The sequence below is a fragment of the Choristoneura fumiferana genome, chromosome Z, assembly GCF_025370935.1.
Source record: "Choristoneura fumiferana chromosome Z, NRCan_CFum_1, whole genome shotgun sequence".
NCBI classification, from domain to species: Eukaryota; Metazoa; Arthropoda; class Insecta; order Lepidoptera; family Tortricidae; genus Choristoneura; species Choristoneura fumiferana.
In genome coordinates this window covers 18,999,512-19,025,753 of record NC_133472.1, presented here as the reverse complement: position 1 = coordinate 19,025,753, position 26,242 = coordinate 18,999,512, and the positions used below count along the sequence as shown (strand labels likewise).

At 36.7% G+C, this 26,242-nt stretch overlaps 1 protein-coding gene across 2 annotated transcripts in view; it reads right to left on the bottom strand.

Moving 5' to 3' along the window:
- The window catches only part of LOC141430673 (uncharacterized), a 61,929-nt gene that overhangs the window by 23,369 nt on the left and 12,318 nt on the right, over positions 1-26,242 (bottom strand). The window contains exon 2 of one of the 2 annotated variants that reach the window (XM_074091513.1): positions 24,955-25,148. The exons of the other annotated variant lie outside the window; for it this stretch is intronic. The gene's annotated coding sequence lies outside the window, so the exon portion shown is untranslated. The remainder of the gene's footprint in view (positions 1-24,954; positions 25,149-26,242) is intronic. 2 annotated transcript variants of the gene reach the window in all.

Below are 26,242 nucleotides of genomic sequence, written 5' to 3'. Positions count from 1 at the left end.
TCTCCTGTTCGGAAAGTTTAATTTTCATGGGTAGATAGCCGGGTGGAAAATTGCGTTTTCATCTCTAGGGTGGAAAGTATTTTTTATTCGATTAACCACGGAGTCGAGGAGTCACGTCAATGACACTTTTTTCACGTTTCAGCATGGCCATCTAGATGCATGAAGTGACCAAGGAGCTTATATGCAACACTGGACGTTGAACGCCGAACATCCGTTTGTAACAAGAAATTTGATCTTTATTACGTCACGAACATCTTTCTTTAGTTAGAATGTGAAAGAAAGAGATGGAATATATAATTAAGTAATAAAGGTCAAACTTCTTTGTTCGGCGTTCAACCTCCAGTTTTGTATATAAGCTCCTTGATCGTGACCAACTCGTTTTTTTTTTTATATTCGGCCGTGGCAAGTGGTCAGTCAAAAAGGTACCGTTGGAGGTTGGATATAAGTATATTCAATTTATTATTATTCTTCACAGTCGAAATGAAAAGTAGAGTGTCTAACTCGGGTGAAATTACCCATTTCCCCTCGAACTATTGGCGCTCTCACTTCGTTCGAGCGCCAGAAATATCTCTGGTGAAATGGGTCACTTTCCACCCTTGGTTATCAATCTACTATTTAAACGATTAAGGTTTTCTCACTTTTTCGTACTCTAATACTCGTATGCATATAACTGATGAAAATGGACTAAATGATTATATACAAATAATGCAAAGATGAATTGCATTTAATCTAGTCTCTAATGATCTCGTACGGTCAATGACTTTAATTCATCAGTTCCTGGGCGATCAAGCTTTGCTCGGGCTAAAACTCGTTAATAAACGTTTGCCCAGAGATAAAACCAAGCCACCACCAAACCAAACAACCACTTCATCCCCGAAAACCCCTGCGTACCTACCTACCGAATTGCATCGAAATCGTAGGAGCCGTTTCCGATATTTCAATAAATAATTATTTTTCCTTTGAAAGGTTCCATGATGGCTCATCTATATATATAATACCTTTAAACGAGCAAATCTTGTATATAAATATATAAATAACACAATGCCCCGCGCTGCGCTGCCTTTGGAAGAGGAAGCCCGTTTTAGTTAATTTTATGTTTACAAAATTCATTGTTATATATATATAATAATATAATTGGAACTTTTCAAAGGAAAACTCATTGCGATTTTCTTGTTAATTAATGCGACGTCACTATCACTTTAACTGTGAAATGGTTCCATGGTGACTCATGAATTAAAGTCCTTGGCCGTACATAGCAATCTTGAAACTGACATTTGTAATAAACAGGTATAGAAAGAAAGAAAGAAAAAAATATATAACATTAATTTTATAAGTTAAATCATCCTGTGTAAATAATTCATATCCAAATGACTTCATGTCAAAAGAATTGTTCATACGCGTGCATCTACGGAGTATCGGTCAATAGCCGGCCGTTCAAGGTATTATGGTTTGATTGACTCAATTCTACTTAGTTATATCGACTTAACTATCGACCAAACTGTAAATAAATTAAAACCACTGAACTACTAGTTTCATAGATACTTCGACATCATCATCGTCACCTCGGCCTATAGACGTCCCACAGCTGGGCACAGGACTCCTCTCAGATGACAGAGGGCTTGAGCCGTAGGTCCCGCTACTGCGGGTATTATATTGTTTAGTAAAAGTAAAATACAATTATGGTTAATTGATATTTTTACACAGAGTAAACGACTTATTATTTTTATTCGTAAGGTAAACTTTATTTCGTCTTTGAAATAAGCGATTTTTAGGGTTCCGTACCTAAGGAGTCCGAACGGAGCCCCATTGTTGTTACTCACTTTTCTATCTATCCGTCCATCCGTCGTCCGTCACGCAGGTTTTAGCCATAGACCTAGTCTTCTAATTTTCACAGTATAAGCATCACAACGTAAAATATGTATTTCACACGGACAAAAGAGGCACGAAAAAGAAATTTATCTATCCCATATAGAGAGGGGTAAAGTTGTTTAGAGCTTGGGAGGTAGAGCATTTTTTGGTATAAAAAATATTGGATAAGAAAGGAATGATAAGTCACCAAAAATAAAAAAAAGGTACTGTCGATTTTTTTCTTCCTATTTATTAACCGACCTATTTATTTAAGTACCTACATCAATGTATTTTATTACAATTACTTGTTGTTTTAAAAATGAAGCTAAGAGATTTGTAAAATTGTACAGAACAGACGTTTGTTTTTTGTTGTAGATAACATCTCTCACTTTGTTATTATTTTATTAGGTGATACATTTGGCTGAGGACAGATTGCAAGCATTTGCAGGCGCACCTCTAATGCAGGAATGCAGGCAATTGCAGCCATCCAGTAGTGAAAGGCTGAGCAAAACCTTATGTCAGCTTCATTCAGCGGATATTTGCGGAGTGGCGCTGCTGATAAATACACCTGTTTCTTAATTAACATAATGTTGTGGCTGCTTAAGAGTATTTGATAATTCAGCAACGTTTTGTACTGATTTTCTGATTACTTAATTTGATCAATATCCCTACCACTTTTTTTATTTTATCAATTTTAACAAAAGTGCGACCGATTTGGATGAAATGTGGCATATGGTAGCAGCAACTCTATAGCCTGCTCGATACAAAAACGGCTAGGTTTTATCTCTATTTTCCTACGGGAGCTGGAAGTTCGCAAGTAAATTCTTCCAGCAACATAAATAATCATCTGGTTTTAGGGAACTCCCATAGGAATTTAGTGAAATCTCGCAATTTCAGTTCAACTGCCAGTTTTAATGGTTCAAGAGCCAGAAACTGAGAGTAAAGGTTAGTAAGTTGACCCGCGAGCTTTGAATTCCTGTAAAGTACTAACAAAACTGATATCACTGGTCGCAGTCGTAAGAAGGATGAACCGTTACTCCGCCTCGCCGGCGTGGGAGGTGTAATACGAATTGTTCGAGCTTAAGTGGCATTGAAACATTTCGCAGTGTCCGCGACCAATCCGCGTTGCATGTTGCATTGCAGGTAAGACCAACGTGAAAGTACTAGTTGCAGGTTGCACCTTGAGACTTACAATGCTGTTGCTTGTGCATTACACAGGTTAAGAGCCCGGATTGCTCACGGCATTTTGCTAGTTTTTTATTTTATGGCTTGTATAATAGTAGGTATAGCTCAATGAAACTGTAAAATGAAGAGTGGGCAATGTGGACAACTCTAGTTTGTTATCGAGTCGAGCTTTGCTAACATTACGTGGAGGAAAAGCTAACACCGCTGCGAGCTGATGGTAAAGAATGTATTTGTAATGGTAATGCTTCAATTACCATTTCGGCACGAGGCATAGGCAGTAATTGTTCGCATTGAACAGATGGCGCGCGAGCGGCAGCGCGGGCAGCGCGCGATTGTGCGCGCGTGGTGATCCGTGCGCCCGCGGAGCCGACCTGTTGCAGATTTCGGCTCAGATGCCATTGTTCCGATGGCTAGTGAAAGGCGAGCCGGATGAGGCTACAGATTTGATTCCAACATACCAAACGCTTTGTTTCATATTATTTTCATAGTGTCTTGAAACTGCCTATATACTTATACCTATAATAATATGTGTCTTAAAACGATTAGGTAACTTGGAGTTTGAATAAACAACCCTAAAAATGTTGTCAGTGGCACAAAATTTGGCTCACTACATAACAAATTACCTATTACAGTACGATTACTTGGAGCTAACACTTGACAGATGGGCGTGCCTTCAGTCAATTTTCAACTTTGAGGTCATACAAATAAAATAGTTTTTACATAATCTATAAACGTGGGTAGCGGTATAATAAAAATGGCTTTATTTGTATGACGTCAAAGTTGAAAATTGTCTGAAGGCACGCCCATCTGTCTAGTGTTAACTCGAATTAATCAAACTGTACCTACGGCATAGGTACATTGAGAGCCAAATTGTTTGCTGCTCAGTACATTTTTAATTGGTTTGGCAAATGTTTCTACATATAATAATAATAATGTATTAATTAGTCGACGTTCAAAACAAACGTATACCTGAATGAAAGACACAGGGGTAATTCAGTCCACCTTCTGTTGAAATACCTAATCTAGATCAATTTTATTAGGCTGATGATGATGATGAAGTTTGAGTCAGTAGGTACCATCAGCCAAATAAGCGGTCTACCAATTTTTCAACAAGTTCATATCAAATGAATATGTCACTAAAGTCGAACTTTCAAGTTGACAGACACTTCTATCGGCATTATTGTTTTATGACATGTAAACGATTATCAGCTTTAGGGTGGAAGACCACATATTTGGCTGATGGTACAATAACGGTTCGTACCGTCAGGGCCACATTTGTCTCCCAACGAGGTGTTTAAATTATCTAAGCACGCTTTACTCGAAGGCTGCGCATCCTTCAGAGCAGAGTAACTGCACTGAGCAAAGCTACAATGAAGTTGCACACTATACTTGCCTGATTTACACAGCGCTGGTGGACGATGCACAGCCTAATGTCAATGTCGGAAGGCGAAGTCATGCCAGAGAGTACCATGTGTAGATAATTAGTTAAATATGTATTAACTTTATTTTTCCTATTAACTTCGAAAAAGGATAGTCTCACTTCGTCAAAATCTGTTTAATAACACTTACCTTTACAACTTATAAAAAAGTGTTATTGGAAGTTAACTTAAAATCTTGATTAATAAAGAGTAATTCTGATAAAACGTTTATGTTGAATTATTCACACAGTATTTACCTAATTATCCCGTAAAAGAACACATCCCCTACCCTGTGGGGATAGGGGGGATTAAAACTCCCGGTCAAGATACGTAAGATTTCTCGAACTTTTTAGGGTTCCGTAGTTAACTAGGAATCCTTATAGTTTCGCCATGTCTGTCCCTCTGTCTGTCTGTCCACAGCTAAGCTCAGAGACCGTTAGTACTAGAAAACTGTAATTTGGCATGAATATACATATCAGTCACGCCGTCAGTGGTAAAATAAAAAAATATTTTTTTTTAGTTTACTTCCCATTGCATAAAGTGGGGGTGATTTTTTTTCTCAACTTATTCTATCGTGGATTGGATTTTTCGATTCAGTGAAATTATTTGCGAAATATTCAACTTTAAAGTGTAAGTTTTCATTAAAATCGAGCGTCCCTCCCTCTAAATTCTAAACTGCTGGGTGGATAAATTTTAAAAATGTCAGGGTGGTAGTAGTATATCATTTACAAGGAAAATTTGACTGCTAAGATTGCTTGAGAATTATTAGTAGTTTAATAGTAAATAGCAGCTGAGGTATAAAATATACCTAAACTTGGATGGAAGATTCCGTAAAACAATACGAAATCCTTTGAAAAATATTACTTGATTTTTTCGTAATGGCTACGGAACTCTATCTTGGGTACGTCCGACACGCTTTTGGCCGGTTTTTCAAATTCCAATTATCATAAGAAGAAGGATTATGATAATTGGAATAAAGTTGCCAGCTCGTATAACTCCGGTTTCACTACCTAAGTTGGGTATTTTTTGATATTAGGTACCAAGGCACTTTTTGTAAGTGTACCTATATAACTTAAACTTACTTGTGAGCAAAAGTTGCAAGTTGATTAATCTGTCATCTCCCAGGATAACAGGATCAAAGGAATTTGGGCACAAATTTGTGCCTCTGGGAGAGGACAGGTTAAACAATTTTATCGACAGCTTTATGATTCTTGTATGTGCTCTGCCATAAGGGCCCTTTTCTACTAAACTTTGAACCCAATTTTAATATAGAAATACTCAACGTACACTAGTGAAACTAACCTACAAATACACGTCTATCCGTATATTTTACTATTTTGCATAAAACAAAAAAATGTTAATTTCAAAGGATTTTACAAAAACGTCAATATCTCCGTAACTAAAAACTGCCATAAGAACCATTTTCTAATAAAACATTTTTTAATACAAAATCTCTTGATTTTTGTTTCGGTGACGAACCGATGTTATAATCCCTACTGGTTTATGTTGGTTTTGGCAAAGATACAGATGGTACTTATTACACATCACACGACATTTTATTCCGGACGAGTATCACGAAGGTCATAAGGTCCACATTAGCATCGACCTCGAATTTGTAATCATACAAATGACTTTTAAAGTGAGCAAAACACGATCAGAGATTCTTTGCAGAGAGCGGTGCAGTCACTGTTCGATCGAGGATATATTCCGATCAGGTCCAGCGCGGCGCGGCGTTGCGACACGCGCAAGCGTTTGAGATGCGTGATGCGAGGAGCACACGGTATGGGCTGTACTCGTATCCCTCTCTGTATATCTAGAAGTATCTATTTTGTTTATAGCGTGTATTCTAATCTATATACCTACAATACCTATGTATTTAACAATAACGATACTGACTGACAGACAACGCCCAGCCTAAACCACTGGACTGGAATAACATCATAGGTACTTACTTGAAATTTGTCAGACATATTTCTTGATGGTCATAGAGGTACACTAAGATGGAATTTTTCGAAATTCCCATGGGATAGGGAATAAAATGGATTTATATTTTAATTTTTTAATGCTAAAGTTGCTGTGTCTCGATACTACTTATACATAATTCGGTATTACTAGAGAATTCAAATTTATTGGCATAGTTGGTAGTCATAAAAGCACATTTTTTATTCAGGATTTGTGACAATTCCCACGGGTTAAGGAATTTTCGAGGGAAGGTTTTTTCTTAAACTAACTGACTTGGACAGCGCATTGATTAAACCACTGAAGCGTGTCGCATACTAAGCATATACGATAAGATATCTGTATCTGAACGCATATCTGTCAATATCGCTCCCTATACAATTCAATGAGCTAAAACACACAGCGCAGATAACTTATATTTTATCGTGAAGTATCTGTGGGCACCGACATATATCGAAAGATGGCAAAGATATTATCTGCGTATATAAATTGATCTTTGTATAATATCTGCCGAAATAAGTATGGTATAGTATTTTATCTGCAGATAGATACAGGTTGATGTGAGAGCATCAAAAAACAAGTCTACTCAGTTTGAAGGATTGAGACTGAATGTATCGTCTCGAATATTATCGTATCTGCGTAGTGTGCGATAGTTTCAGATCATTTAAGTTATTATACGCAGATAAAATATTATCGTATCTGCGTAGTGTGTGACACGCTTGAAGCTAGAGACTTAAAATTCAGCAGATATATTTATTGAGGGTCAAAGAGGTGTATTAATTAAGGTTTTTTTTTAAATGTAGCCTGTAGACTGTCGCCTAACAAATAAAAGGTATCTATATGTATTTTGTTATTCACGCAGTGGCTCTATGGCTCGACACGCACTTTGACTACTTTATTAGAGTTATGTCTTTTGATTATTGGATGGTTAATGGTATCAACTACAGTACTATTTTATAGATAATATTATTACTATGCAAGCGAATGAAGTGGCGGGAAAAAGTCAGTCAGTACCTACTTATAATGTATTGTTGCAGGCAGAACACAATAAGGTTGACTCGTGCGTGGCGCTAAAATTGTATATCTGTCCCATATAAAAGACTGCAATTGCAAATTTGCGAGTTGTGGATGTTGTGGCTTGTGGTAGGTAGGTATGTGTGTAGCCGAGCGCGTTCTGCGCAGTCTGCGTCTGCGTCACGCAACCTTACCGCGGTCGCGTGGGATCAGCATTTCGATTGTTTTCACGCTCCTAACCAAGCTGAACCCACGTCGGCAACGTTGAGGTTGAATTAGTTATTCTGCGCTATCTTCGTAAGCTTACAGAATAATTAAGTAAGTAGCTAATTAAAATTCACGAAGACACTGGGCGCTAAATTAAAAAAAAAATATCGTCATCTTCAACAACGTCTTCCGTTGTACCTCTAGGTAACTAGTATTTAAGATCGTATGAATAGATTAAAAATAATATCTACATGTTTTTTAATGTTTAATGTTAGCGCATATATAAGAGCTTTATGGTAATAATAAAGGTCACGGCGTCTCAGTATCAGTATCCAGTGCGTGACTCATGCGCCGCTCGGCGCCCTAGCCTTGGACGATCTTTAAGAATTTTAAGCATTTCCTTTGTACATATAAACTGTGACGTGACATATAAAATATCAACATCATAGGTGCTTATGGAAAGTTTATTTAATGTCATTATATTACGCATAGAAAAATACAAATTATCATTTATTAATATATTTTGCCGTATTATAGGTACCTTCCTACTACAAAACCGCAATAGTACCGATTAGCATTGCATTTCTCTTCTGTCTATTTCTGTCTGTATCTGTATGTTCTGTCTATTTCTGAATAAAAAAGCACATAGCAGATTTAGATAATCACGTTTATTAGAGCTTTAGCAATTTTGGGTGCTGTAACAGTAAATCTAATGGTCAGTGACCAACGGAAACCTAAGGCGTACTTAATGAGAACAGTTGTCCCGAGGTAAACGAACCCTGACCGCGTGAGGATAAGTTCTATTGCTTCGGATCTGCCACTTCAACAGCCATTGAGTGGAATTGGTTATCCTGATTTATTGCGAATGGGTCCAAACAAAAAGTAAGGCAACCATGCGCCCGAAGAAGGGTTATGGTTTTCAAGCTATTATTTAATCGATTTTCACCCCCTTGTAATTCTCGGAATTACTTAAAATTAGGCACATAAATATATGAAGTTTGGATGGCAATGCAAAAGAAAGTAAAAATAAAGTACTTAATTGCAAAAACTTAGTACTTATTTTAAATACCATGCCAACGACAATTTGTCGTTCAGTGGCCTATTAAAACTTTATTTGTGGCATGTGGACTTAAATAATTTTAGAAATCAACGCAAACTTCTTTTTCATTTCTTCTATTTTGTCTAAATAGGTACCCGGTGCATACATCTTAATGGTAGTTATGGAGGCAGAAGCTGCATCCAGCCAGCACGTAGAAGAACTGTTATAAAGGTCTACTTTAGCCTTGACTGCTCATATCATAAAGGTAGTTTTTATCACGTATTTTAATTTTAATAATTTAATTTTACTATTAACATTTTTAGCTATACGAGTAATATTTTACTGATATTGTACCTATAGCCTACGCGAATTTATATTAATTAAGTAAAATATAATATGTAGATAAATGTTTCAAGGTCAATAGAATAAGATAATGCCTGGAAGGTTTCTTGTAAGGTTACGTGACCGGGATCTATAAAAAGCCATTACATTAAAGTGTAAGTACTGGTAAATGATAACTAAAAGTACAAAACATATTAAATTTTGTTGAACTTTTAATTTAATTTTGTTTTGTTTCAAGTTGGTTGATTTTAATTTCAATTTTATTTAAATTTTTATTTCGATTTTATGTTATTCTATTTTACTTGTCTACTAACATAGTCGAAAAGTCATGTATACTAACACAATATGGACTCTGTTTGAAATAAATTAAATAATTATTATTAAAAAACACAAGTAAGTACAAAACACAAGTTTCAATGCTATTTTGTTTGTTATGTTTGTTTATTTTGACGTACCTAATATAGAGATAAATTTTCGGTGAGTTAAAAATGATTGCGTCTATTACACTCCATACATTAAAAATTTTCTTCGAGCCCATTATGACCCCTAAGTTACCCGCCCAAACTGCTCGCAGGATTTAGTCACGCCCGCACCAACACGTTCGAGGCAAGAGCTGTCCCTGTCAAGTGTCAAGTCACGGCAGTCGCGCTTTGAATATTTTAAAGCACGACGCCGACCTCAGCAGGGCTACTACGAAACTCGAAACTCGAAGTTCGTGTCGTGCGGTCTCTCTTAATACGAGAGCGAGAGGGACCGCACGACAACAACTTCGAGTTTCGAATTTCGTAGTAGTCCTACAGGCCCTAAGTGCAACACTTAAACTTCGTATGTTGCCGTCCCGCTGACGCTTATGTCATTTAATACGCGAGTGAAAGGGACGGTGAGATACGAACTTCGATTTTCGAGTTTCGGAGTAAGTAGCCCCTCGGGCCCGGTCCGGTGGTAGCTGTACAGGGTAGAATAGGTACCATCAGCCAAATAAGTGGTCTATCAATTTGTAAACAAGATCCTATCAAATGCATATGTCGCTAAAGTCGACCTTTCAAGTTGACAGACACGTCTATTGGTATTATTGTTTTATGACTTGCAAACGATTATCAACTTTAGAGTGGTAGACCACATATTTGGCTGATGGTACCTACCAAAGGCAATCGAAGAAATAGTTTGACTCTTTCCTTTTACTTTAGAATTTGTTTAATCATAGTGTATTAAATAAACCTGTAATCGAATACCTACTTTGCAAGGACGTTTAACATAGGTACCTATCGTAAACTAAAAAGTATACTTAATTGTAAAGCCAGAAAACATATGCATGTGTTATATTATATTATAAGTCCATGCTAACAAAATAGGTAGCAGTTATAATAATGCTAAATATTACAGATTGCTTTAGTTTTAACAAAAACAAATTTTGACCAATTTGAAATTGCATAGCATTGCATAAGGAAGTAGTAGTCGGTCAACTTTTACCTGGCAATGAACTGATATTGCGGTATGAGCCCGATCGCGTAGCCTCGCAGGCGCACGCGCAGGCGACTCCTTACCGTTACTTCCGCTGCAACCGGATGTTAATATCTATTGCTATTGATCTTGTGGCAGGTGGCCAGGTATTATCTAAAGTATGCTCCACAAAATTATTGCGACAATAGAGCTGCACTTATCGTCATTAAAACTATATATTTTTTAAAATATTTCTTGTACTTGTTGTTTTTTTTTACTAATAGGTACAGTCGCAATTATAAAGTTTAGAGCTGTCTATGTGCTCAAAAATATCTGAACGCCCGTAATGTCAATCTCGTGCTTAGTGCGTCGCGTAATGTGTGATATTTATGAGCATTGCGTTGTTTATGATTTAAATGTTATTTGTTTTTATTAGCAACAAGCGTGCTAAAAGAAATGTTAGATTATTTTTCAAACGAATAAAAATCGATAATTTTATTAGTGGATAGGAATGCTGGTAGCAAGCGCATTATACCTAACCGCCTTGAGTCGCCTGCGCAGGTTTTCACCATTTCTGTCGGTTGCACAAGGGCTTATGCATCGCACCAACATCAATTTGTCACTATCTAGCTCTAATTTGCTATCTGGAGCATCAGACTAATTGGTTCGAGGTTAGTTTTTTTAAAACATGGTAATAATTTCTTAATTGTCCATAATTAAAAAAATCTAATGGCGTTTGGCGTTGAGACGAGATAGGTTCAGATCCTCAGCACACCGCGTTTTAGAAACTTTCTTTCCACAGAGCAGCCATACAACTCCCGTGCGTATCGCTTCTGTATCGATACAAACGTGCGTCGATAGCGCGTTTAAAAAACGCACTGTGCAAAGCCTCAAGTAGTGCATCTTATGTTAAGTGAGTTATTTATCATAAAACGCAAATTAAAGAGAAATGCTGTTTGTCGAATGTAGGTATATTCTTATTAAAGAGAAATGCTGTTTGTCGAATGTAGGTATATTCTTATTTCGCTTAGGTACTCCGCGGCCCGAAATAACAAGGCAGCTAATTTCATTTAAATTTTATTGCTTAGGTAACTTAACGATTATTTGGCACCTATTTTGAAATCTGCGTTTTAAGTACATAAGACATAAGATATTGCAAAAGACTCATACATTCGAATTTAAGCAATTATTTAGCAATTTGCGTGTTGGTTTGGGGGTGTATTTTGTAAGAACATCAAAGAGTTGATTTAGTGCTTGTAATGAGTCGACGACATTCCTGTACCAATGGAGTACCAATGTAACGAAACTGTGCAAATAACTCTTACATCATCAAAGTCAAAGTCCAACAGATTCGGAAGCTTGAAATAAACGGTGGGGGCGGGGCAGCGGGGTCGAGTCGAGATATATCTGTCACAAATCACAAAATTTCTAGGCATATCATCAAATGGCGCCATTTCATGATATGCCTGTTGGCCAGCCATATCACGATGTGCCTGAGAAACAATACGGCAGATATATTTAAGCACATATACGTGTATATCGGGCACATATACTTATTACGCCGAAAAGAAGAAAAATTTAGGTACGACGAGGGAAGCGAGGAGTAGTTAGTATGTAGTGTGACCACAACGCACGAGCCGGGCAAGCGAAGCGAGCGAGCCGCGGCAGCGGCCGGCGAAGTGCCAGAGCCAGAACCGATATGGCGGCGTTTCATGATATGCCTAGGAATTTCATGACCTGCCGAAACGTCACTAGGCAAATCGTTAAACGGTGAGTTTTGAACGACATGGCGGATGCCCCTTAACCAATTCATGGAATGGCGCCATTTCACGATTTGCCTAGGAATTTCGTGATCTGGCGAATTTTAGGATCGGCCGCCGACATATCTAATTCTTGTTTCTAAGCTAACTTAAGAGGATTGTGAAGTTAAGTTTTCTTATACAGGCAGCGATAATGGTTTCTCAAAATCAGCCAAGGTTTAGGGTACCTAGGGTAGGGTGAAAAAAAATGATATTGGTTGTCAGTCAACACTTTACATTACTCTGTGGAGGTCGATATTAATGAACAATCCATATAGAACAACACATATGTCATACAGGGCTAAGTACTATACTGAGGGCTCTGCATGTTATATGTGTCGCACAGACTTAACTGTGGTGCACGGTTTTAACAAAAAAGCAAGGTAGATTAGTGTAGTTCATCAATTAATGCAACAATTTAGGTAGTTATCGTCGAAATCATTAAAGCTCATTTAAGGCTAAACGTTGATGGTTCGTAGATGGATATAAGATAATTGACAACGTCAATTTCGTACAACCTTGTTGGGTTTAATTACATGAAGCCATGCAATGCATGACTTTTGTACTCCTGTGATCATACACAATTGGGATTTTAGTGTTTTTAGGAGGAAACGAAATGATTAACTTCCTTCTCCGAAAATAGAACGGATCATTATCTATTTGTAAGGAAACAATTATAATTACGACACCTAGAGGAAGTACCGCTGAGGAAATACATATTTACAACGCTACGTATTTATTTAGTCATGATACTGAAAGAAACATTTGGAATAGACGATTACCTGTACATAAATGAACTAATATTAGGCATACGTGTAGATATTTATACCTAATACCTACATATGTGGGTATTAAGAACTTACATACATTGGACATTTTTTGTTACCATGCAAAACTTTGTGTTTAAAACAAGGAGGTATATGATCGTTTTTAGGGCTTAGTTCTTTCAAGTCTTCTTTTTAAGTCTGTGTTGTCGAGAAGCTGGATTGCCTCAACGTTCACATGTTGGAGAAGTCTTTTCTCGTGACTTTCTGCGTATTTCTGTACTACTTCAGAAACAAAATCCACTTTGAGGTCCTGATGGAGGTCATCGTTTCTAATATACCAGGGTGCGTTCACAATATCCCTAAGCACTTTATTATGGAATCGTGGTATAATTAGTATGTTACATTTTTTGGTGCAGCCCCATAGCTGTAAACCATACGTCCATACCGGCACTAGGACTTGTTTGTACAACAATAGCTTATGAGTAACGATAGTGTCACAAAGCTTTTAAAGCCAAACGATTGGAGCCACAAAGCCAGATAAAATGTCATTTTTTTTATTTAAACGTATTAAAAAGGGCTTCTATACAGCTAAAGCGAGGTGCAAAAATTATTGATCGTTTTTAGGGTTCTGTACCCAAAGGCTCCAAACGGAGCCCTATCTGTCTGTTATTATATAAGGCGCGTGAGACGAATTTGTTTGTGCAACGAGTCCAGCTTGGAGCAGCAGGAGTTGAGGGCAGTGGCTGCTGGTCCAACAAGGAGAAAGTACGCGGAGCAGTTCTAACTGCATTACATCACGCAAGCGAGGAGAGAGCTTAGGCACAGAAAATATGAAGATGTTATTAGTATTACACAACCCATTACACTGATTGATTGGCGGGTGCATGTGAAGTGGTGAAGGCGAGTGCTTCGGTGACCGCAGTCGGAAATAGATTTATTCATAACACGTCGTGCTATAATTGGCAAGTTGCAATTGGCAATATAAGGGGCAATCTTATCGTTTATAATGTATAAAACAGTTCGGTACTTTCTTCTTCCTTTAATGTTTGACGAGGCTTATAGCCTACACTAGCAGTTGGATGGAATCAAATATCCGTACTCGAGCCTTTTGCCATGTTGGTACAAAACCAAAAAAAGGGTGATTACACATACGATCAAAAAGTGAATGTGCTACGCCAGCCCAAAGTTTTAAACTAAAGTTTAGTTAGTTATTTGCAAGCACGCCTTTTGGTGCTCGCGTTACCGCACCTTTACGCAAATTTAGATCTTCTCCGTACAGTCATAACGAGAGCGTGTGCGATGACGTTCAATAAAACGAGCTTGTAAGCTGCTAATGGGCGTCGAGGTTGCTTTCGCTTCCTACACCGTTCAATTTAAAATACCTACATAAATGTAGGTAGGTATTCGTAGCTAGCACGTGGCCAGTAGAATGATCTAATAAAATGTCCATGATTAAGTTTTCATGATTGAGGTCCAGTCCAGTGTCGTCGTTCAACGTAATTAGGTAACTGAAACACATGCAGGGGTATAAGGATCAGGGTTTATGAATATGGCCAGATCCTACTAATCCATACTTATACTTATACTTATATTAATAATAATATAATGCGAAAGTGTGTGTGTTTGTGTTATGTCCGTCTTTCACGCCGTAACGGAGCGACGGATCGATGTGATTTTTGGCATAGATATAGTTTATGGGCCAGAGAGTGACATAGGCTCCTTTTTATCCCGGATAAATGCACAGTTACCGAAGGAACAGCGCGCGATAACCGAATTCCACGCGGGCGAAGCCATGGGCAAAAGCTAGTAGTTATTATAAATGTGAAAGTTTTTGAAGATGTTTGGAGGGTTGGATGTTTGTTACTCAATCACGTCTAAACCACTTAACCGATTTAGACGAAATTCGGTATACAGATAGTTTGAGTCCCAGAGGACATAGGATAGTTTTATCCCGGAAAATTGCATAGTTCCCGTGGGATAGCGATAAACGTATTCTGCGCGGACGGAGTCGCGGGTAACGGCTAGTGTGTATATAGTTAAGAGGCAGCTGAAAAGTTCTAAGCCTAAGGTAGAAAAAAAGTATTCCGATTTTTTTCAATATTTTTATTTTTCAATCTATCTCCCTTTCATTCAATGAATTTATTTCATTTTTTAAATAATGCCTTTAAACCGGTAAAAAAATAAATTTCATTTGGCTGTCGAAATGTTCCTGTACAGCCGCCTTCATTTCTTCATCACTGCAACATTCACAAAAATTCCAAGTTTCTAGGACAGCCGGAAGTACCCTATAACTTTTTCGGTTAAGGCGACTGTAGCTTTTGATTGCCTTGACTTAGAAGTTTGATTTTTTCGCTTCCGGGGCTGTTGGCTGGAGTTTAAGGTTTTGATTTCAACTCGATACCTCCGCGCGTTTCTGAGATAAAGGGTCTTGACATATAGACGGATGGACGGACAGCAAAGTGATCCTATAAGGGTTCTATTTTTTTCCTTTTTTGGAACGGAACCCTAAAACATTTGTTCTGGCGCTTTTGAAATTTCGACCTACTTGAAAATATGGGGATGAAACATAAGGAATTCCAAACAAATTTACTTCTAACTTACACTAAAGGACGTTAGGTGCCAAGAGTTCACTATGAAGATTAGTCGTTTTGTGTTAGCAGGATAGAATATATGTCGTATCGCTTAAGTATTAACTACCCGCAAAACGTTGATGTTTTACCAAAAAATGGATAAACAAAAAAAATAGTTTATAACAATCTATTAAAATAGTTTATTTTCAGTAAACCGCATAGGTTTCTATGTGTATTATTTGCCAATAATATAATAGGTATCATAAAAAAATTAAGTACCTCCTAAAGTTACTATTCCACGCGGACGAAGTCGCGGGCAAAAACTAGTAAAAATAAAAATAAACAAACACGAATTTAATGCGTATTATGATAATTGATGATCATCCTAATTAAATAATTAGGTATAAATAGTAAAACCACAATAATCGTTAAAGCTGTATAGTAAACCAATCATCGGATTTTAATGGGACTATCTACCTATAATGCAGTTTTCTTTTACGAGGCGCAAACGAAAGATTAATAAGAAACAAAAGTATAATTTCGAAAATGCCTTTTGCTTTTTGTTTGTTTTGTGTTCCTTGTAATTTTTTCTCTGTGTATCTGTTTTCTGTATCGCTTACTATGTCTGGTGTACAATAAAGAGTCTTTGTATTGTTCTGTATTGTAATCTGTATCTGTATTTTTTTTGTAAACAAATCTGGAACTCACTAGTCAACCATTGCATAAAAAACCGCTTTAATGAGAAGGTTAATTGTAATGAATTACTTTTGGAATCTGCCTTTTTTCAGAAAAGGGTAAAGCCGTTATGATCCTCCTACTAGTCAAATTAGTCGAATCTCTTATCTTGTCTAAATTTAATTATGCTGATACTGTTTATGGTCCACGTCTTCTTTCTAAAACTAAAGCTTTAATACAAAGAGTACAAAATGCATGTGCAAGATTTTGTTTCAACATTCCTTCTAGAGCACATGTATCACCATATATAAATCGTGCTAAGATTTTAAATATGTCCTCACGACGTTATATTCATCTCAGTACTCTGCTTTTCGGTATTATTAAGCACCGCAAACCTCCCTACCTTTTAGAAAAAATCACGTGGTCTCCCTGTACTCGTTTATGTCGTCTTGCCGTTCATACTCACCACACAAATGCATTCCGTGGAAGTTTTAAATACGTCGCATCCAAAATCTGGAACAATCTCCCGCCCCCACTGCGCTCTTAAAGGATCATATGCTAAAGCGTCAGTTAATTGGCGATATTGTAATTGTATAGTATCACCATGTATCATGTAAACATTTAGAAATAAGTGAAATACCTATATAAAGAAGTAGAAATAATTCCACTGTCAAATAATGAGATACATAACATGTACAAAGGCTAACTTATCCCTTTGCAGAATCTCCGTCAGACGGCCATAATGTACAACATATATGTATAACATATTTTCATTTTTTTTTTTCCCCCTATTTGGCTGCAGCTGAAAATCAGCGCTGTGGTTCCGTACCTCAGCATTGCTGAGCTGCCAGCCCTTTCGGCTAGCTTTAAGTAGACCTTAATTAAACATTAATTATAAGTACCTGATGTATGCTACCTACAAGTTTGTCGATTAAACTTTTTCTTTCTTTCTTTCTTTCTTTCTTTCTATTTGATTAAAGGTTGTAAAAATATTCTGGAACCGGCTGTTACATATGTATGAGATGCTTGAGGATGTTGATGTCGACATCTTTGATGAGGCGATCACGAGTCCACGCCGCCGCGCCCGGCCCCGTCGACGTGTTTGCGATTTCACTGGGAAACTGTGTATTCTGCATGCACGTAACTGTTTAACTTGTCGATAGTGACGCTAAATATATAGCTAATGAGCACAACATGACATTGCGCATGAAATACATTTATTTTGATTTGGCTCCTCGTCCTTGTCAATGTTATACAATAACTAGCTATTGCCCGCGGCTCCGCCCGCGTGGTATTCGGTTATCTTCACAATCGTTTAATCGTTAAATCGTTTAATCGTTATTCACAATCGTTTTTTTCCGGTAGTTTATTATAAACTTTATTTACAATGATCCGTTGTTGACTACAAATCGTGTTGGACATTTTTTGTTATTGTCAAGCTATTGTTCAAAGAAACCGCCACAGTGACACTGACAATCATTAAAATTATTGCCAGTGTAAGAAATTAGTTCCAATGAAATTCCGCAACATGGCGAATAGTCATATATTTCTGGTCAGGCTTTAAATACGAACAAAATACATTATTCATTACTTCTGTACAAAAACAGTGATAATTAAAAATCACAAAGGTTAACGAACACTGTTTCTTATGCATATCTACAAATCTGCAACTGGAGTGCCGAAAACGCCGATGGGCGTCTGTACTGCAGAAGCGTCGGCATCGCAGCAAAGTACGTAATCTGCACGGCTACTACGAAACTTGAAACTCGAAGTTCATATCGTACCGTCCCTCTCGCTCTCGTATTAAATAGTATAAGTGTTAGAGGGACCGCACGACACGAACTTCGAGTTTCGAGTTTCGTAGTAGCCCTGCTGGCGCGCGGCTATGAATGGTGAGCTTTACAGACTGCAATGCAGGATAGGATAATGAATTGATTTCATTTTCCCTCAATGGCAACACTGGCATAGATCGCTCGTTTTTTGCTCGAAATTCGAACTTGTGATTTTATTTTACTTAGGGGCTGTTTCACCATCCATTGACTAGCGTTAACCGTCGGTTAAATGTGATGCCGTCTCCGTCTATTCGAACAAAACAAATAGAGACGGCATCACACCTAACCGCCAGTTAACACTAATCAATGGATGGTGAAACAGCCCCTTAATATACAAAATGTACACACCCAATATCATATTTTCTCAAGTTTTTCGCGATTTCCAAGAACAAAGAATCGAATTGCTTTAAAATTCCAGAGAAATAATGCGTTGTTTGTGAGAAACGTGTCAAAATGGTGTTGTAGAGCGCCATCCTGCTGTCTCATTTTTTGTCCCGTTCTGGCGGTTCACTTTTATATTATAGATATTTATCAAAACGAACGTTATTTCGCAGTCACGTTTCAGACAAGGCATTTAGTTTTGAACGTCGTTTACCTGAATCCAAAGAATAGACCAGGGGTCGGCAATTAGTTTTAGTTAGGGTCCGAGAATGCTGTTAAAATTTTATCAAGGTCCAGATTTTTTTTGTGATAAAGAAAAAACGGGCACTTTTGAGTTTTTTAACCGACTTCAAAAAAGGAGGAGGTTTTATGTTCCAATGTTTGTATTTTTTATTTTTTTTTATGATGTTCACCGATTACTCAGTCAATTATGGACCAGTTTTCAAAATTATTTTTTTATTCGAAAGAGTATTCTCCTGAGGTGGTCCCACTGTCACCAAGTCAAGATTTGATGATGGGATCCTAGGGAAATCGAGGGCAAACCTCAAATTCTATAGGCACACCTATAGGGATTTTGGCAATTTTAGCATTAAGATAAGCATTTACATTCAGAAAGTATCATTTGGTAACCTTGACCTGATGAAGCAGATCGTAGATGACCAATGGAACTCTTCAAACCTAAGTAATGCTCGCTCGTCTATAAACGATCATGATTAATATACCTAGATAAGCAACTAAGAAGAAGCTTTAAGTAAATGATTCTTTCGAACTGATCTGATGCTGAAGCCGGAAGGTAGGCAACGGAACTCTGTTATAAAACAACGTAACTAAGCCGTGTTTGGGCTTAATGGAATTGTTGTGAGATGTACTTTGGCTACAAATCACTAAAAAGTGAGAAATAAAGAAATTTTTTAACAAAAAGTAAAACCGACTCCAAAAAAATAACAAAAAATGAAACAGACTACAAAACCATTGAAAATATTTTTCTAGGTACCTACTAGCTCAAAGTCGGTGACTCAGCACGATCCAGCAGGAGGGATTGAAATCCATAGTATGTAGGTGAAGTAGACGACTATTTAATTGTTCCACTCCTGTTGGCTCGTGCTGAGGCACCGACTTCGAGCTAGTACTTAGGTACCTAGAAAAATATTTTCAAGGGTTTTGTAGACGGTTCCATTTTTTGTTATTTTTTATTTTTTTGAAGTCGGCTGTACTTTTTTGTTAAAAATGTAAAAAAATTAAAATTTTCTTTATTGTTAAAGGGACTTGATGCAACAAAATAGAATAAAATTAATTACCGAGGTGGTAAAACACTTTTGTTTGGTAATTAAGTCGATCGATCTTAATTTGTTTTATTTTGATTTTTAAGAAATTACTCATTTTGACAAAAAATAAGGTAACTTCATAATTAACTTCCATAGTTGTACTGAAAAGTTTTGGTTGCCCATTTTTTATGCAAATAGGTTTATTATTTATTTGTATGCAAATAAATTACGAATACACTATACAAATTAAGTACCTAGCTAAGTAGTTATTATTAGTGTGAAAAGTGACATCGACGGTCTTGGGTGGGCTAGACACTTGGCAGTCCGAGGCTAGGCCTGCCGCGGTCGTCATATAGACCAACGGTGCATTTTGATCCACTCCTCAAATTAGCTTAAATTATTAAAAAATCCTGCACCTATTTCTTTGTGATGTCGTTGTATGGTCCAACGTGTATTTCAGTTACAATTCGATCATTAATAACATACATATACTTAGTTATATGTGGGATTCTACCTAACTAGTGTTTCGTGTCATGCATTTGTCAAATATCAATTAGGTGCTTGTAAGTAATATAAGGAACATTTGAACAATACAATTGTCTTTTGTTGCCAAATTAACGCCTTTAATTTATCTACGAGTAAATATTTTTATTTAGATTTTATTTGGATTCTACCTGTAGGCGTGGGCATATTTTATTTTATGTAAGTATTTTAAGTCTAGGATAGTTTTATGTACATAGTTTCAATTTAAAAGTAGTAACGTAATTTTTCAAAATATGTACTTAAACTAAATATGCGTTCTTTAGTAAAAGTTGACTGTTAATAAGATAGTAGGTAAATTCTTTCTCAGAATTCGGCTTAAATTAAAAAATGTTCTAAGACGGGTTACTTATTTACACGCAGAAGTAGGTAGTCGTAAAATATTGTACATAAGGCATTATTCTTATAATTATTATAAAAATCAAATGTAAATAATTGTATTTAACTACTCGTACTTATTGGTTTGGTATATTATGAATTTGTTTGAGTGGAAATTCTTACTACGCCTTTTACTGAGATGATTACAGACAGATTGGCTTAGAAAAGGTTGCGAAAGCAGTTCTACCGTATTTGGGAGGGCACCTACGACGACGGGTGGCGTGGCGACTTTCAGTTGTTTGGATATGCACAGACTTCAACTCTTGTAGCTACAAAAACGTCAATACGCCAAAAAATTGGGCGATCGTAATAAAACGTAACTATGTTTATATTTCAGAATTCTATACCACGTGTCTTCAAATTGTTCCGAATGCAGCAGATCAGATAGCTCGGTTAGTTTAACTGAACACACAAGTGTAAATTGACCGATGTGACCCGTAAAGTGTATTGCGTCAAAATCGTGACTACACTTTGGATTAATAATTTCGATGAAAAACCTATAAAGGGGCGTTCAGACAAACTAACCCAATAACCTCTTGGAATATTCCGGAAAAAATTGAAGATGTCCTGTATATAAGTAATGTGAAGATATTGTGGCATTATTTAAATAAATAATAAATGTACAAAGTCTATAGTATTCCTCCAGTTTAAGCAATAGAATGAGTTGCAAATAATTTAAACATTGGTTAGACTAGCGATTGCTACCACTCACTGGGGTCAACGCCTGTGAGAACACAGCTTATCGAATTATTTTAAGCCGTGAAGGTAATATTGAGCTATGCCGCTGATATTTTCACAGATCGTTTGTAATTTGGAAATAATCTTACAATACTTGTATTTATTATTAACCGTCGTAAATAGGTTTAAATGTGGAACGTTTTGAGTTGTCATTGACACTAAAATCATAATTGGGCCATTTTTTATTTTGTTGTCGTTTTTTTTTCATTTTGAGTTCCTCATTTTATACTACATTTTCAGTTTAGTTACGGAATTTCCATACATTTTCTGTAACTCAATGGAAAAATTTGAAGGACATAGTGTGAAATTAGGCTTACCATGGTCATAATAAGCAACTTTACCAATTCACTAAATTGCATTGAAATCTGACACGAAACATATCGACAACAAAATAAAAAAGGGTTGTAATTAACGCAGCTTCTTTTAACTGTCATATCTGTCCTCAAATTTAATTATTTGTCTTCTAAATTAATAAATCAGCGACTAATTTTAAGCGTCTTATTATTACTTTTCAAGCGACCATAAATTGTGTAATCCAAGCTGCGTTTTAATAAGTCAGCATGACGATTATTATATAGCAACTAAATTTGTAATATGTCTACAAATGTTAAGCTTCTAATAAGTGTCTTTATTGCATCTAATTAACAATTTTAACAGACTCTAATTTAATATTATCACCTCTATTTTTATAAGTTTGTATACAGAAATTATGACTTAATCTACCATAAATGAACATCAAATTTATTGATATTGTCATCAAAAAATTAATAGTGGTAGGTAAAATTTTATATTATGACCAATATTTTTATACCTGTGTTAGAATTTATGTAATAAGCGACTAAGGGGTTGTTTCACCATCCATTGATTAGTGTTAAGTGACGGTTAAATGTCATGCCATCTCTATTTGTTTTGTTCTAATAGACGGAGACGGCATCACATTTAACCGTCAGTTAACACTTATCAATGGATGGTGAAACAGCCCCTAAATCTTTTTTAATAAAACATGAAAAAAAATGGTTAATGATAATCTGTAGGGCATAAGGTAAGAAACAAACTATAATTTCTTCTGTGTTGTGTATCAAGACAAATGTGACCTGCCAGAATAGCGGGGCTTCTATTTTCTGCTCTGAGGTAAAATGATAACGAGGAATTCATAATTTCTTTTGAGTTGTGTTTCAAGTCAAAAGAGACCCACATGAAAGTCGACGAAGCCCCGCTGTGGCGGGGCTTCTTTTTTCTGCTCTGAGGTACAAAAGGTAACAAACGAACTTATCATTTGTTCTGTGTTGTGTATCAAGGCAAAAGGAGCCCGGCAGGATGTCGACGAAGCCCCGCTATGGAGGGGCTTCTATTTTCTGCTCTGAGCTATAAAAGGCAACGAACGAACCTATAATTTTTCTGTGTTATATATTAAGGCGAAAGCGGTCCGCCAGAAAGTCGATGAAGCTCCGCTACGTCCGGGCTTCTATTTTCTGCTTTGAGGTGTAAAAGGCAACGACCGAACCTGTCATTTCTTCTGTGTTGTGTATCAAGGCAAGCGGCCTGCCAGAAAGTCAACCGCTATGATAGCGGCGGGCTTCTATTTTTTACTCTTAGGTTCAAAAGGTAACGAACGAACCTACTTATTATGAAATGAGTGTATTTTTGTTAAAGAATTTGAGCACTTCTAAATAGTGTCTAATTGTAAATATACATGCGACTCGTTGCGGTATTCTGAATGCAGCACGCTCATTGGCGGGCCAGCCGGTCTCATTTCCGCGCAGCGCATCTTGAGATGTGTTGCTTATTTTCATTAAAAAAGAAGACAAATAATTAATTTTGTTGCTAACTCATTATTTACGATGCTCTTTATTGGAGGTTGATCTTGACTGAATTAGCAGACTTCAAAATAAATAAAGAAGCTGACTTACAATATTAGTCGCCAAATCATTAATTTTGAAGATAATATATTTATCGGTAGCCGAGTTACATTATTTGTTGTTCGTAAATTGTCGCTCGATCTTGCATAATTTGTTGGTCTTGTAAAGATGGCATATTAGTTCAATAGAAGCTGTTCTATTAACCCGTTGCTTACATACAAAACAGATGTTCCGTTGCGGATGCTAAATAAAACTTTAGTCGCTGCACTTATTATTTCCCAATAAAAAATGGCCCAGTTCGAAAATGTTGAGTAAATTTCGTTACGACGGATTTATTTTGCATTAAAAATTGACAATAAGCAATTATCCACTCATGTAATGAGCAAAAAGAAGTAAAAAGTAATCCAGTATAAGATGGATGCAGTCAGCGAGAGTTGGAATTATGTAAAATGCGGGAACAAGTTCGGTCGGGATTACAACTGGGTCGGCAACTTTCCACGCCGCTAGGTCTCTGAACCCCGCCAGCGCTCGGCGAGCACCTGACTGACCTGACGCATGCTCAACGTACTGAAAGCTACCTATGTATCCTCTTTAGATCCAGTAGGTACCTACTCGAGGTAACGCGCAGTTATACATATAAGTAAATACCTATAGACTTGCCACATAGAGCTTCCATAAAATCTTTGTTTATTAACTATATAAAAAACTTTACACATTGGAACATAGAACCTCCTCCTTATTGGAGTCGGTTAAAAAATAAGAGAATTATTCTCCCTTAGAGACCATTCTAGCCAATGGTTAGATAAACAGTATTATGCTAGTTTATGTAAGGTGTATGTGTGTATAAAGATTACGCTGTATCTAGTCGGCACATATTTACCTACTATTTTTTTCTGTAATGGGCAGCTAAGTAGTTCCTTGATAATTATAATGTTGACAATTGGTTGTTTGTTCACGTTAGGTCGGCAGTGACATCCGCGACGGAAGCCGGTGCCGGAACTGCCCCATCACAGTGATGGGGTCGATTTTTCGCGTTACAGTAGTACCGCGGGAAAACCAATGTAGAGCGAAACAACTCTGAACGTTGCTTTTTGTATAAAGAGAACATTTTTTTAAAAAAGACCTTGAATCATAGATATTTCTTAAGAGTATACCCAGAAACACAGCAAACCCAGCAATAGAGGAGGGTATGATGAGCTCAAGTGGTCAATGCTTGTTGATATAGCTTACAGTAAATATTTATTAATAAGATCTTATGTGAATTTTTAAAGATGCTGTTATATGCTAAAATACGTATGGGTTTTGTATGACGGAAACATGTAGTTATGTAATGAGTTTTAAATTCGCTGTTATGATTACCGAGTCATTATGCGTATTTTAATGCCTGAAATTATTTGACTCATCGAAGCCATGCGTACTCTAGACAAGGCCATGGACTAGCATTTAACATTTACTGGGAATCAAATAAATAAATTTGCTTACAAGTAAGTTGCAGTTAGGTAGAAAATAGTATCTATAGCAATATTTTTCTAAATATTTCAATATGCTTAATCAAGCGTTAATAGATTGACCGCATTTTGTGAAACACCTTAAACACCTTTCAGGTAGGTCACACATTCACTTGTGTAGGAGGTTAGGTTATAAAACTATATTTGGTCGCTGCATGTCATTACTTAAATATTTAAAAGATACACTTACCAAGGTCAAAGTTAAAAATTTAAGAGGCTTAGCACAATTGCTTAAAGTAAAATCCGTTCTTCACTTAGTTATTAGACTTGTATATCCATTTAATAAGTCTGTCGCACAAGTTTCGCCAGGTTAAGCACTAATAATGCGATTCAAATGGTCCATACTGGTTAAATAAGTCACTATCCTTGTTTTGATTGTCTAAACTGAAACAAAAGAACATTTCGTTTTAGTATCTGCTCAATGCATTCAAATAATTTAGCAATAGCAAAACATAATAATAATATAACGTGTTTTACTGCCACATGAGTGTTATTTCATTAAATATTACCTACTTATACCGTTAAGGTTTAATTCGCTTTAATTTTAAGTAACAACATGATTACGAAATCACAAGTCAAGTAAGCTTTACCAAAACATTATACAAAAATTCAATCGAATTGATAACCTCCTCTTTTTTGAAGTCTGTTAATAAACCAGTAGGTAGGTACCTATTTACTGGTCTCAGTACAGCTGTGAATTGGTGTCAGAAGTTGTTGCTTGTCGTTATTTGCCACTTATTTCGTCAGTAACAAAACGAAAGTAATTAAGAACGATTGGAATACCAAAGAATCATCCTGTCATCTTTAAATATCAGACCATTTTGCAGCACGCAGTTCATGTTGCGTAACAATCGTTTACTCAATCCTATTTAGTGCCGTTCAAGCGTGTAGTTTTAATATAGTTTTCTAAAGTGACTTGTTACCTAGTTAATGAATCGTTAACTGTGCATTTTGAGCTGGGTCTACATGAGCGTAAACACGTCGAGCACTGATTCGGGTGCCAGCGGTTTTGCAACTTGACCTTCCGCACGCGGCAGTGGCACCGCGACGTGACAGACAGCTTATCGTTTCACCGATTATTACAGGTTTGCTAATATTTTATGATGATGTTCTTATCCAATTCTACTTTATTTTATGTAGCATTAGATACGACTTCATAAGAGCCTGCTAGTATGGTACGTATTAAATATAGGTAGCTGGGATTTTGCCGGTGGAGACCAATACCACATGGAATGGAATATGGGCCACAGGTATTGAGACAAAGTTTGATAGTGTCCATTTTTAACTTGATTCTATTCAGTCCTGTGTTAGTTAAATACTACAATGATATGAAATACTTAGCTTTTGTTAAAAATATAAGCTTTTCTCGCTAACAGTATTTTTGGTTGACTATACTTGCATTTTCAGCTAACCCATCCATATAGTATAATAAATTTCAAGTCAGTCTGACTCCTGGGTGTGGTTTAAATTTGACATCC